Source organism: Meleagris gallopavo, chromosome 3 (assembly GCF_905368555.1).
Source record: "Meleagris gallopavo chromosome 3, MGAL_WU_HG_1.1, whole genome shotgun sequence".
Classification (NCBI taxonomy): domain Eukaryota; kingdom Metazoa; phylum Chordata; class Aves; order Galliformes; family Phasianidae; genus Meleagris; species Meleagris gallopavo.
Genome location: NC_139406.1, coordinates 65,820,979 through 65,835,225, shown reverse-complemented (window position 1 = coordinate 65,835,225; position 14,247 = coordinate 65,820,979). Strand labels below are relative to the sequence as shown.

At 36.8% G+C, this 14,247-nt stretch overlaps 1 long non-coding RNA gene across 8 annotated transcripts in view; it reads right to left on the bottom strand.

Annotated features, from left to right (window-relative positions):
* The window catches only part of LOC104910381 (uncharacterized), an 89,945-nt gene that overhangs the window by 34,528 nt on the left and 41,170 nt on the right, over positions 1 to 14,247 (bottom strand). The window contains exon 4 of one of the 8 annotated variants that reach the window (XR_014882581.1): positions 11,922 to 13,625. The exons of the other annotated variants lie outside the window; for them this stretch is intronic. This is a non-coding gene — a long non-coding RNA (uncharacterized LOC104910381). The remainder of the gene's footprint in view (positions 1 to 11,921; positions 13,626 to 14,247) is intronic. 8 annotated transcript variants of the gene reach the window in all.

Sequence of the window (14,247 nt, the reverse complement as noted above, 5' to 3'; positions counted from 1 at the left end):
ATAAGCCAAGTCAGGGCTCTTCCAGATGTATGTACTGTACATACTATTTGTGTGTACACTATTTGCCTAAGCGGAAATTGGAGGGAAGCGACTTGCTCAGTGTCATATCTGGGCGTCACAACCTCCAGTTCTTGGGACTCTAGAAACTCTGCTCTGGCCTGTTTACCAAATCACTCAGCAACTTCAAGCTACTGTCTAAAGGGTCATTTATAATACACAGACAAACAGACCTAAGCTTTATTTATTAAGTTTAAAAGTATTGCATTAATCTATCCCCAGGATAAACTGGCAAAAGTGCAAGAGGGGAGTCACAAGACACATATAAAGATGGCTGAGAGGACCTCAGGAAAAAAGAGTGGTGGGAACAGTTGTAAGAACAAGTTACAGCTAGAACTGATTCTTCCTGATACAACATCATGACTAAAAGTACTGTAGTCATAAGCAAGCTCATCACATGGAAATATCCACACACACATATTGTGAACAGCAGGACTAGATAGCATGATATAAATTCAGCTACACTGGATTGGATCTGAATTTTTAAGTTCACGTGGTGTTATGTTGCCTGGACTTCACTGTATGAGTCATCACCTTATTCAGCATTTTTATAATGAGATCATACAATGGGCAAGTCAGACGTCACTTCAAGAACTGCTTGTAAGAGCTTCATTTTCTCTTTGCAGTCAGGCAGGATGGAACTTCAGGCAGTACTGAGAGGTGCCCCTGCCCATGGCCAAGGGTTGGACTAGATCTCTAAGATCCTTTCCAACCCAGACTATTCCATGTCTCTTTGATTCAGTGGTTCTAGTTTCTTCATTGCATTATTATTGCACAGATATCTTTGATTGAGAACTCTCCATAATGATTAATTTTAAACAGTGTTAGTTTTGTATTTACAGATAAATTATATTTAAGGAGATCCTTTGGTCACAGAAAGACTGTTTAGATTCTGAATTAATATACTTATGTGAGTTTAGATAGACTTACAGTATCCAGGTCATGCAAGGGAATTTTTCAGTTGAAAAACTCCTGCATTCTTAGTTTTACATTTATTATATTCCCAGAAAACAAACAAATGAATAAAAGCTTTCCAATGAAAGTGAATCATATTATAATCAATTTCTACATAAAATGTGCTAATTCAATAAAACTTCTAGTTAAATCCAGTATGGCTTCCAAAATCTTGTTATTCATTATTCACAATTTACTTATGTGAGTTCTAATGAAAAAAAATAAATAAATAAAGCAAAAAGCAGTCTAGCTATTCATTAACCAATCAGCAATCTCCTGGAATATATACTGATTTGCAGAGCAGAAATGGTACCACATGTTTTACAACTGCATTACTTACAAAAATTTCTAGTGTCTATAAAATGCATCTGATAGTTTTAGTCAAAATATTTCCAATCTGTTTGCAGATCACAGAATAACAATGGAAAGTAATAGAATATATATTTCCTACTTGAATCAGGAGAATATCCTTGAAACAAATTGGGTACATATGTGTAGGTAGTTGAGTGGCATGACTACCCAATACTGGCCAGAGGCTATGGGAAGAAGGAAAAAAAGATCTCAAGCATGGACATTTAGGTTGTGATTTAGGCAGTTCTGAGCCTGTTCTTTAAGCCAAACAAGTCTGTTGTTCTCCAGGACAGAATCTTTAGCTTATAATAGGAGATCACGAGGGAGAAAACGTGGATCCTTATCACTCAATGCATGCATGCACATACAGTTGAGAGGGGTGACAATGGCACTATCCAGCTGCTCTTTCTATGTGGCTGGTGATGCATAGCCATTTGGCCATGAAAATTTTTCCAGGACTGCAGTTCTGCAGATTGTCACAATTGTAGGATTTATGATCAGTACAACCTCAAGCTGCCTTTGAATGATTCTCATCCTAAGCCATCAGCTGTAGGCATAAAAAAACTGGCAGCATGAGTGCAAAGAGCTTCAATAGCAAACAAGCTGGCACCAGCCCAATCCATTATCTGCTATAAAAAGATGGATGTGCAGATGTGGTCCAAATTACCACTGCTTACTTTTCATCATTGCTAACAAATGGAAGAGTATTAGCTGCTCTCCCTTATTCTGTGGTTAGAAGGATAAGGAGCAGTGGCTTACTCTCTGTTTCTTGCTGCACTCAGCTGACACAGCAAGATGGAACAAATCTCTCAAGCTAACCAAATTAATCAGAAAACTTTGTGAATGCTAGCCATGTGTAGCTGTAACTGTTCTGTGAACAGCAGTTTTTATGAAACGTATTTTAAATTACTGAGTAGGTTAGCAACATTATTTGGCCTTTGGTTTCAACAGCAGATTTTGAGCTGAATCAATGGACTGTCTACCAGTTTATCGACTTCATCTAGCATTTCAATTCTTAGCACAGTCCTAGGTAATGAATATCCAATGTTCAGTGTGATATAAGAAAAAAAAAACAACACACAAAACAATACCAGAAAAACAGAAAAATACCTGACCCAATTAGAAAAGTAGTGTAGAACTTAGTAAGTCCTAGGAAAGATAAGAATTTCAGAAGTCCTAAGATACCCATTGTCATAGAATCATAGAATCACAGAATTTCTCAGGTTGGAAAAGACCTTAAAGATCACCAAGTCCAACTGCAACCTAGCCATACCATCCTAACTCATCATTTGTACATTCATGATACACCTAGAACTGCTTTTCTGTGGCTGGCAGTGCCAACCTGAGGGAGATGCACATGCTGTCTCATAGCTCACATTCTGCTCTGAATACTCTCCCTGGAGTTGGATGAGTTAAAATATTTTCCCAGAATAGAATGTTGCAAAACATGGTTTTGTTCCACTGCAGAATGAAAAAGATTATCACCCCCTTTTCATGTGAAATAAACATCCAAAAATACTGAGGAAGAAGGGATTCGTTACAGAACAGTAAACATTAATTTTCAATTTTTGTATCATTTTTGGCATTAGACAGCATACCTTTAATGTGTTTTATGCACATAACATATTAGTGGCTTTTTACTGAAGTTAGTAAAAATGCTTAAAATATTCTATGCTTCTGTTGATTAAAAAAAGAATAAAAATCTTTAAGACAGATGTTAACTAACAGTGACTTAGAACTCTTTTCTAAAGCAAAGTTTCCTTGTGTTAATATTGAAAGAATTCGCACAAGCAGGAAACACTTAGTGGTAACAAACAACTAAATTTTTAAGGAATGGATATTGCAACATAAAGCACAATCAAAATGATGCATGAGTTCTTTGAAGATCTCAGCTGAAATTCTTAAGGAATGAATAGTTCAATCAAAAGTAGTATTTTCTGGCCAATCAAGTGTTTCTTTTCATCTTCTGTTTGAAAAAATTAAATCCAAGTAAAATATTTGGCTGTTAAAAATTTTCTTCCACTGTGGCTAGATGTCAAATAAGCAGTTACATAGTTTATAACTATGATGAGATAGATTGGCAGTGTGAATTACAGTAAGCCATTTGTTCTTCCCTTCACTCACTCTGATGTGTTGAGTTGACCCGACTTACATTATAAACTAATGATGAGCATTAGAGCTTATTAATGAGGGACTCTGAAGTTATCTTGCATTTCTGTATTTCATAGAAAAAAAAGAGCTGCCATAATATCATATAATTTTATACATTGATTTTGTTAGAAAACTTATAATAATGACAGAGAAAAAGAGAAATACATCAGAAGGTAGTACAGTTTCAAAGCAAAATAAAAGTAAAAAGAAAAAGAAGAAGATAAAGTGTTTTTGTTGTTGTTGTTGTTGTTTTTTTTTCCTGAGCCTTTCATCACTTTTTTTGTTTCAGTAAAGTACTCTCTAATTTTTCTATATTCCAGGCCGAATACTGGCAGTGTATTTTCTTTTTCTCACTGTAATACAATGGGATTTTCCCCTACAGAGGCCCATAATTCTTTTATTGTTCATCCAGGCTATTATTGGAGATTTCCTTTTAACTGAGACAGAGGAAGTATTTTTGAGACAGCTGACATTTAGTACTTCTGATCAGATCTAAAACAGATCAATGGAGAGGTTTCAAATGGTTACAAAGACACACATTGAATCATAACGTGTTCACTAGAAAAACACGAAAAAAGAATCAAATCCTTATTTTTTTCTTGGAATTTTGGTTTGCTTTTGATAATAGGAAAAAAGCCACCGGGAGCTAGAGACTGAGAATGATTAAACATCCAGCTCTGGCTGTGTTGTGACTATGCTTCCATTATTTCCTGACCTCGTGTTTTCAATGAAGTGACAATCACGTATGCTTGCATCTAAAATCACCCATTAGATCCAATAGTAATTAGATCCAATAGTACTGCACCCTCATGGCAGCCTTACAAGTTTTTTTATTCCACATTTGTGCAAAACATAATCATGGTTACTGGAATGACTATCAGATATGTCATCAGCAACACTGAGTAGCAAAAAGAAGCAAGCCATCTGCACTGGATACAAATGCCTTGCAAGGCTGTCCAGTTTTCAAGCCTTATCTGTCTTGACAGGGGGCTTTAAACTGGAAGAGAGTAGATTTAGACTAGATATCAGGAAGAAATTTACTATAAGGGTGGTGAGACGCTGGAACAGATTGCCCAGTGAGGTTGTGGATGCCCCCTCCCTGGAAGCATTCAAAGCCAGTCTGAATGGGCCTTTGAGCAGACTGATCTAGAAGGAGGTGACCCTGCCTATAGCAGGGGATTGGAACTAGATGATCTTAAAAGTCATTTCCAACCCAAGCCATTCTGTGATTCTATGATTTAGCCAGGATGGAATCACTTCAGGAAAAGGGTCTTCTTCTGAAGGAGAAAATAAATATACCTAAGCTAGGCAGGGCATGAGTTGGAGAGAGGTAGATCCATTTTTATAGTTTTGTACATTCCTGAGAAACTTGGGAAATTAACATTTTCTGTGACAAAAGAACAAAACCCTCATACCTGTGATAGTACTTTAATGTGTTTTGGCTAAATGTCTGAGTCATAGATGGTGACTCTGATGAATAACAAAGTACCAGATAGAAAAAGTCACAAGGAAGGGGAAGGAATGCATGCCCATCTTTGTCAAAACAGTGATTTTGTCTCCCACCACAGTATCTACCTGCCTACACCCCAGTGCAAATCTCTTTAGTACATCTAGACACTAAAATCCTTAATTTGCTCCATACAGAGTACCTCTAAAATTAGCTTCCTCAGCTTCCGGCGTAGTTTGCTTTGAGTCTGTTGTGTGGCTATAGACTTTAACTCAAACTACTGTGTCCTAAATGCACCATTAGCTATTGAGTGGTGCGTGAACTGCTCATGACACTCAAACCTTTATTTCTTCTCGCAGTAAAGTTAAACACTACTACAGATGTTTTGCCCAGCTATACAAGCAGGTGAAACTTGCAACCTGAGTTACTAAAAATACTATAAAGGACGGGCTCACCTGCTTGTTTGCACCAATAAACTAAAGCAAAGGGACTTTTCCTCGGTGAACTAGGAAGAGAAAGTAAATCCACAACTGCCAAAACACAAGATCCATGTTGACAGTCCCTCAGAGAGTAGTCAGGCAGTGATGCCTACATCAGGTGCCTGCGGTGATCATAGCCAACAGCATGTTCCAGATTGGTGAGTTGTCCAGATGTGAGACAAGTGCTTCTAATAAAACAAGGCAGCAGAAAATCTAGTTTATGGTGTATACGATGTTAATCAAATTATCATAGATTTTTTGTTTAAATAAATCTATATGGAAGTTGGATGGGAAACTACTCTTTACTCTTTTGAAAGTGTTTTACAGAGCATTAATTTCAATAGATTATTTTCTTTCTGAGTTCTATAGTAATCCAACACATCTTCAAACTGGAGCAGAACAGAGACTGATCTATTCATGGATCAATGAGAATCAGGTGCTCTTATAAACCATTTGTATTGACAGAAAAACTGTTGGAAGATTTTAACAACTTTTGTGACAATACTGGTCCTTGCAAGAACAGAATACAAATTTACATCTTACTTTCTGATGTCTGACATCTACTTTCTTCTATCTACTGCACATTTATAAACAGGTACAAGAGTCAAAATAGAGTATTTGTACAACAACAGTTTAGATTACGATGCAGCTTAGATATGCATCTGAATCAGTTTGCAGTAATGTAGATTTTGTGTATTTCAGCAAAATCCTGTTTTCTAATCAAATCACAGGTTTTGTAACCAAACCACCATCCCATTTTTTTTTTTAATTTTTTTATTTTTTTCACAACAGCAATCCCCACTAAGTTGTTAGTTGTTAGGGAATGCTGGGGAGAGCTGAATGCCTTGCAAACATAAACAAGCTAATGGAATTTAAGAGGCACCTTCATGCTCCCATTTAAGGTAGCTTAATATCTATCCCAAGATTCAAAGATATCTCAGGCATGGTCACCTGCAGTCTTGAGGGATTTCACAGGCAGGTACCATGAAACATGTATTCTTAAAATGTTGTTTTATCTAAACTTGGACAATTAGAACTGCAGTCCCTGATATTCAGCATTGGCCAAAACAGAAATGTTTTGCATAATCACTGGACAGGTGCCAATTAATGTTTCTAAAGCCCAGTCTCTGCAATTGTTAGAGCATTAGTGTGTTTTCCTTTCTGGCAGGCAAACAGAGCCTTTTCTTCTGCACCTATCATTCACTCCTCCCCTGCTAGCACATTTTTGATTAAATGTTCTTGTGCCATAACTTGCTCATCAGCTGCCCTCCCATTTCCTTCTGTGACTCAGTTTAAACCTCCTAGTATTTCATCTAATGAAGAACAGTGTCTCGACAGATCTGTTAGATCCAAGTGCATCCACTAAACCAAAATTATTATTTTATATCATCTTTAATTATTCAAATGTCCAATTTAAACTGTGAATTGTACATACAACATGTACATGCTCTATGTGTGTGTGTGTGTGTGTGTGTGTAATACCTAGAAGCTACTTAAATGACATGACAATAATACATTATATTTTGGTGTGGAACTTGGGGAACTTGGTATGTAATTAAAATATCACAAAGAAGTAAGGCAAAATCATGCTACTGCCTGATGTAGTATTTGGACTTGCCCCAGTAGAACCTACTCAATATCTACAATAGCAGCCTCTAAAACACACTCCCTGCATGTCCCTGTGGCAGTTAAAACCCAAACTTATTGATCCTCAGGCAAAGAAAACAAAAAAAGTAAATCACTGTTTTGCTTTCCTTATGCACTTGGGGAAGAAAATGCATCTGCAGAAAGCGAAGCACCACAGTTTCAGAAGCTGTAGGTTGGCACTCTGTTTTATGACGTTAATGAGCTGAAGTAACTTTGTTTCACCTCATTTATCAAATATCCCAAGCAGCAACGTTTCCCTAACATTGTGCTGAGCTACAGACATGCACTGACTCTGATAGTGAACTGACTTAAGTCAGCCAATGGGGATCATTGCCAGGTGCTTGCAATTACAAGAATCCAGGAGCCAGAGCAAACGAGATCCTGCAGGGATGACTACTCCCTTCCACTGAGAGAACTACTGAAGTAACTGTACTTACATTATTTGGAGAATTTTACATATATTTTTCAAATCTCTATTAGAAGGCCAACTTTGATCAAGCAGCATGGTTATGGTCAGAGACAGAGTAAGCCTTCCAAGAGGACAAAATTCATTTATAAAATCACAGTTGCAAGCCAAAGGAACAACTTTGTTCCTGCCTCCAGTACTCAGGAAACTGATTTATCTTGATAGTTATCACTGCCCTGCCAAATCCTAATTACAGGGCAAAGAGATTGCAACATCTCTCAAGGAACACATACAGCTGATTAATTACTCCATATGAAAGTTAATAGCTTACTCATTGCACTAGTAATTTTAAGAGAGCTGAATGCATAGATTGTAATATTACAGGAACAAGGGCTAGGTTGCTATCTGTGGGATTATTTTTATTTGCTGTCACTGTGACAACAGCTATTTGTAGGATAGTTTGTGACTCCTCAGCAACTTTAGACATTCTGTATAAATACTCTTAATTCTCAGTTACAAACAAGATCTGTTACTGAGTTATGTCCAACCCTGAGAACTGCTGATAGCAGAGTGTTTGCAGCCCTGCTCCTCTTTGTTTGCAACTGAAGGCCTAGGACTGCTGCATGGCTTCTTGACAGAGCTACCATTGTCAGGGAAGCAAAATGAGACCCAGATTGAGGCTGCAATGACAAATGAGACATTGAGAAATATTCTGAGATGCTTGTAATCATGTGTATCTGTCTGTGAACACACACATTGAAATTTTTTGCCTCTAATAGAATCTCAAATTATTTACTTCTTCCAAGTTGCGTAATACTTATCTGGGACTTATGTCACTGAAACCAACTACTAGCAAAGGGACAGAATCAAGCCAGCATGAAATCATAGTCCTCGTGCTGTTATGCTCAACAGCACAAGCAATGTGTACTCCACTGTCTGTGGTCATCCCCAGGGCTTCTTGGGATCTGTTTTGTATTAGAAAGCAAGTTGCTATGGGCAAAGAGTACATGTATGTGCTTGGCCATAACTACAGCACATATGGGGTTGGACTGCTGTCAGTGTGAGTAATTCATGATAAAATTAATCACACAACCCAAGAGAGCAAATATAACTAAGTTCTTCCTAAACAACCTGCAGGTGGAAAACTGCATTACAAATTATTCACTAAGCATTCAGTGATATAAATATTTCCACAGAAATCAGATGGTTTTAAGAAATATTTGTCAAAAGTAAAAAAGGCCATATGTGCCTATTGCTGTACATGGCATTGAATCTAAATAACACTCTGCTTTCTGTGAAAAGACTTATTTCCAAATACTTAAAATTTTTCCAAAGATTGGCAACTTCATGTTAAAGTTTTCTTTTCATCAGCTGAATGGTAGTTCCTTTTTCCCCTAAAGGTTCAGTTTGACTTTAACACTATTTATTATTTTGAAATTTGAAAGGGCACTTCTTTCTCTTTACCATAATGAAAAATGGAAATTAAAGGCAGTTTTGTTAAAGACTGCATTGATGAAACCTATGTGCATCACAAATACTCTTTCAATATGTTTGTTTAATGCATATTATTTCTGTTTGAGTATTTAACTAAGTAAAATACATCATCTATTTTCTGGTTGTACATATACCTTGCTTGTTATAAAAAATGTGGAGATCCCAAAGCATCTCGTTAGAGCTTGTATATTAGAGTCTTACATGTTGACGATTCCAGTGTATCTGAACAAGATCAAGCTAACCCACGCTCTTGTTATACGCAATATCCTTCTTTCCCCATTTTCCAAATACAAAATCCCATAATCGCAGTCTCCTTGGGAAATGTTGACAAAGCACTTTCTGAAGAAAAAGGCAGTCAAGCTCTTTTGGTGGAGCTATCCACTTATCAGAAGTGTAGTACAGTTATGGAAAAAGAGCTGTCGTCTTGAGCTACAACCCTCTGGCCTACTGTCCTAAAGCGAAGGTACACCAATCCCCAGGAAGGGCCCAGTAGACATTTCCTTAGTTCAATCAGCAGGAATAAATGTATTTTACAAATTACTACTTATGAACTTGATGATCTTGTTTCTTGTAACTCCTTCCCAATCAAATTTTGCAGTTTGTCACCTCCTCATCATATCTGGCTCTGCCTCAGTATTCAGAGGGCTGAAACTAAAGACCAGGACTACAAGAACAGAGCGCAAGCCACTCCTTGGTTGCATCCAAATGACAGCACTCTTTTTTACTACCATAGCCCGTATTATTCCTACCTGTGCCTGAGCAGAGAGTTTTTTGGCATGAATATGGATTAAAACTATTCCTTGGAGTACACTAGCAATTCAAGGGGAATAAATGGCTATTTATAGTGTTCAATCCCAATCATGAGGTATGTGTAGTGGTAGAGATGGAGCCATAGGGTCTAAATGCAGTCCTGACACCAAGATTTTCCTTTCCTGTCCTGCATACTTGAGCATGAGTGTAGCCCATACCAGAGATCACATAGTAAACAGTTTCTGATCTGCACCACATTTTTCTGCAGAACTATAGACGCTATAGCAGAATATATATGCTAGGGTGAATCGATCATTTTTATGTCTTTGTTTTATTTACAACAAGGTTTCACTTGCTTTAGGGGGAAAAAAAAAAAAAGGTCCTTATGGTGAACTTACTGAGCATGCACATCCATGCATTGCAATGATGTGAAATATCAAGATGACCACTTTTAAATTTTATTTATGAACACTTCTAGAAATGATAGTGAAAATAGAGAACTAAAATTAGCATCTAAGGAGAGAATTGCAGAATATAAGCAGAGAAATCTCAATTTTGTATTACATTGTTAATGTGAATGATAAATGATAAAAATCTGCAGCGTCTCAGCCAATAGATTACAATTTGCTTCGTGCAAAATATCATGAAAAATTCAAATTATATCCTCTGGTAGTATACAGATGAGACAGTGGTACTTGTTTGGTTTTATATATACTCATTTTGTGTACAATTTACTGTTGAAAGTTTGAAAGAGACACCACAACTATGTGTTTATGGCATGACAGAGACAGACCAAGATCTAACAGTATCTTGAGGTCAAACTATAGAGAACAAGGTAATCAAGGTTTGTATGGCCCTAAAAGTGAAATCTCAGTGCCTAGCATCATCTGTAAATCAAGTCTTATGGACAATTTTGTTAATCAGTGCTTGGAGGGCTCACTAGAGAAGTAATAATTTGACTAAACACTAACAATACAGATATATAACACAAATGACATATCAGGCAGAAAAGTAGTTCTTCAGAGGAGATAGGCCACAGCAAAAGTAGAATATACTCTTTATTTATTAGCCTAGTAATTCCTGATCAAATTGATGCATCACGGGAGAATACTACAAAGGCAGTGATGCATATAGATTTTATTACATTTCCTTTTAGCAAAGACAGGTTTCTTCCTTTTCTAGTTGCCAAACCACTGTAGCTTTTGAAGTTCCAGAATTCTCTGCCAAACATTGAGAACACACAGGCTCAAAAATATATCTCCATAAAACTAACTTTCTATTTTTGCACTCTAGTATTCCCAGAGAAAACAAACACAAACAGAAAGAAAAAAAAAAAAAAAACGAACACTATTAGGATGTTTTAAAAACTTCTATTTCTGCCTCTGGGACCAACCATAGAAAAGATGAGAAACTCAGCAATTCCCTGGGACACTGCTTGCTCTTTGTAAAGGTGAACACTCAAAAGGATAGCTCATGAGCAAGCCCACCATCTTCAAAAAAGCTTTCATTTTCAGGACATTTATCAGCTGCATTTTCATCTACTGTTAAGATGTTCTAAAGATAAGAATAAATAATAATAACTCATGCAACAGATAGGTGCCTGGACTCAAAAATATACCAGGGAACTTAAATTGTGCTGTGTGGTTAATATTATCATTACTTTTTATTATTAAGAACTGCCTACACAATATTCAGTGCTATGACATGTATACTCTGTCACTGAATATGTCTATTATCATTAAAAAGCACATGCAATGGTACATAGCAGTTCAGGACACCAGTCTTCTCACCAGCATTCAGAGTAAGACTGAAGCATACACTCACTAGAACAAAGCTTGAATACTTTCTTGATTGGCATTTCATTAAGTGTGACCAAAAGTGTAGCCTGCTTCTTTTTTTTTCTTTAAATTTAAGAACTGTTCTACAAATTTTTTTTCTATTCGTTCAGCTGAAAGGAGGAAAAACAACCCTTGTTTCACGGATTACAATATTATCTCTTTAAGCCTGAATGCATAAAAAAGCTAAGATTTTCCTACTTCATATAAATCATACATAAAAATATAAGATTAACTTGCACTGTATTCATCTGTCCTAAAATGCGTGAACAAAAACATCTACAAGTATAGAGTTCTCTTCTTTTTGCTTCCAAACACAGTGTTTCTTTTAGGAGTTTTGTAAAACTTACCAGATAAAAATCCTTTGGGGTTGGTGATGATTTGGCAATGGCTGGAGTTCCCCATCTGGTTCAGCCTTGTACAGAGAGCAGGAATGCTGCTTTTCTTGTTCATATTTCAAGGCAGAACCACCACCATATTTTTCAAGGCCAGGCTATTGCTCCCTGAGAGCACTCAGACAAAGCATATGTGACTAAATGACATATCATACACTTTGCAAATTTGAAACTGCAGGAACTACAGGGATTTAATAGTGTTTACTGCCAGCACAGAGTCCTCCTCTTCTGTTTGTTCCCTCTCTCTAACCTTCCTTTCAGTCCATAAACCAATGCAGAATTGATGGATTACACAATTTTCCTCAGAATTATATCCATTGTTTCAGGGAAAGGAATGTTATTTTTCAAAGCACTCATTCAGAATCTTGGCAGAGAGATGCCTGATCACATTGGTACTCTATGTCCCTTAGGATGCTTCTCTTTTGTTTTAGGAAAGAGGATATAGAATATTTAAAACAAAAACAAACAAACAAACAAAAAACAAAAAACAAAAAACAAAAAACAAAAAAAAAAAAACAAAAATCACATATGGCAAAGAAAAGGAACAGACATTGCAATATTTCTTCTGTAAATAATCAAGTTCCTGAATTTGGTACAAGTATGCTGAAGAGGACAACTGGATGCTTTGCAAATCTTAGATGTCGTGGATTAATGTTTTATTTCAGTCCAGGAGGGTATTGCTAAGATGATTCTTCTGATTATATGCACTTACCAGTTAGATTCAAGCCAGCAGCAGAATTTGAGTGCTCTGCCTGAATTCACACAATCACAGAAGAGCTGAGGCTTGCAGGGCCCTTTGGGGTCATCAGACCCAATCCCTGCTCCAGCAGGGACACCCAGAGCAGGAGGCCAGGACTGAGTGCAGACAGCCTCCTTTCAGATGCAACCATGTGCAGACACATTCGGATGAAACCAGACCGGAAGATGTGCTCCCAGGGAATGCTTCTCCAAACAGTAAAACATTCAGCCTCCTGACTGTAAAGCAAGAAAGCAAGCTCCCCTAAAATGTATATGGCATGAGTGCCACACCCGTAGCACTCATGACTAATAGGAACATTGCCTCTGTGGCCACTTTAGGGTAGAATATGTGCACATAGCCATCAAATCTGTTTGTGCAAGTAAGAGAGGCTTTTGTGTACGGCCGTTCTGGGAAATTGGGTTCAGTGAGTGTTCATTTTCTGAAACAGTTATTCTTTAATTTCTACTCATCAGTATTTCAAAGCATGTGACAGAGGAGGCTATACCTGAGATGAATAAAATCAGAAACATATGTTTTTCAAATTCTTAAAATGAAAGTTTTAAGAGTTTTATGATCATTTTTTCATTGGTACTAAAGGATTTGTCCAACAGAAAATACGACGCTGAGATTTTTAAAAAGATGTCATCTTTTTTACTGTTTTCAGTGTTGTTATACCCACATGAGCAGCTGCATATTTACAACTATCTGCAATTGAAAATGGATGAATGTTTTTGTTACCTGAAGCCACCAATAACCCATTTGATTAAAAAGAGGATTTGCAGATCTACATTCCTCATTCTTCCATACGTTTAAAAAGGGAAAATCACAGCAAAATGAACACTGCAAAACCTGATCTGTGTCTCCAGAAGCAGTCAAATTCTTGTTTGTTGCCAACACACATTAACGCAGACATAAGGTACCTAAAAGCAGCATTAAGGACAAATAAATATTTGTGAACTTGGGAGAATGATCAGAGAAATCTGGATGAATTATTATTATTCCAAAGCAGCAGTAGCTCACTATCTAAAAAACATACTTTGTCACAAATTATCATTTCTGTGTACAAGACAAATGGGAGATGTGTGAGTAATTTCAAAAGTTGAGTTTATGATACTTGTATGTAATATTTCAGACACTTTTGTGAATGCAACAGTATATTTCTGCTGGTTTTGGGGGAAAAAAAAGAATATCAGTAAAAAATTGAGTCCATATTTTCATTATGTGTGGGAAAAACACAGTATGTCAGCATACCAATTTCAGAGCTAATTAGAAGCAATTTTTACATCAGAACAACGTCCTAGAAGTGGGAGGAAAAGGTATTGCTTTGCTGAAGAGGCTTCTCAGAGCTGCAAAGTTCTAGATTTTTATACAATTAATTACGGAGCAAGCAGTTAGAACATGGCAGATACAAAATTCCATTTTTAGGATTTGCAGCATGACACAATCTCTCATGGTTTTTTTGTTTTGTTTTGTTTTGTTTTAATTTGTATATGGAGGACTTCTCCTTGCAAAAATTCATTTGGTAAAATAGGTCCATAAGCT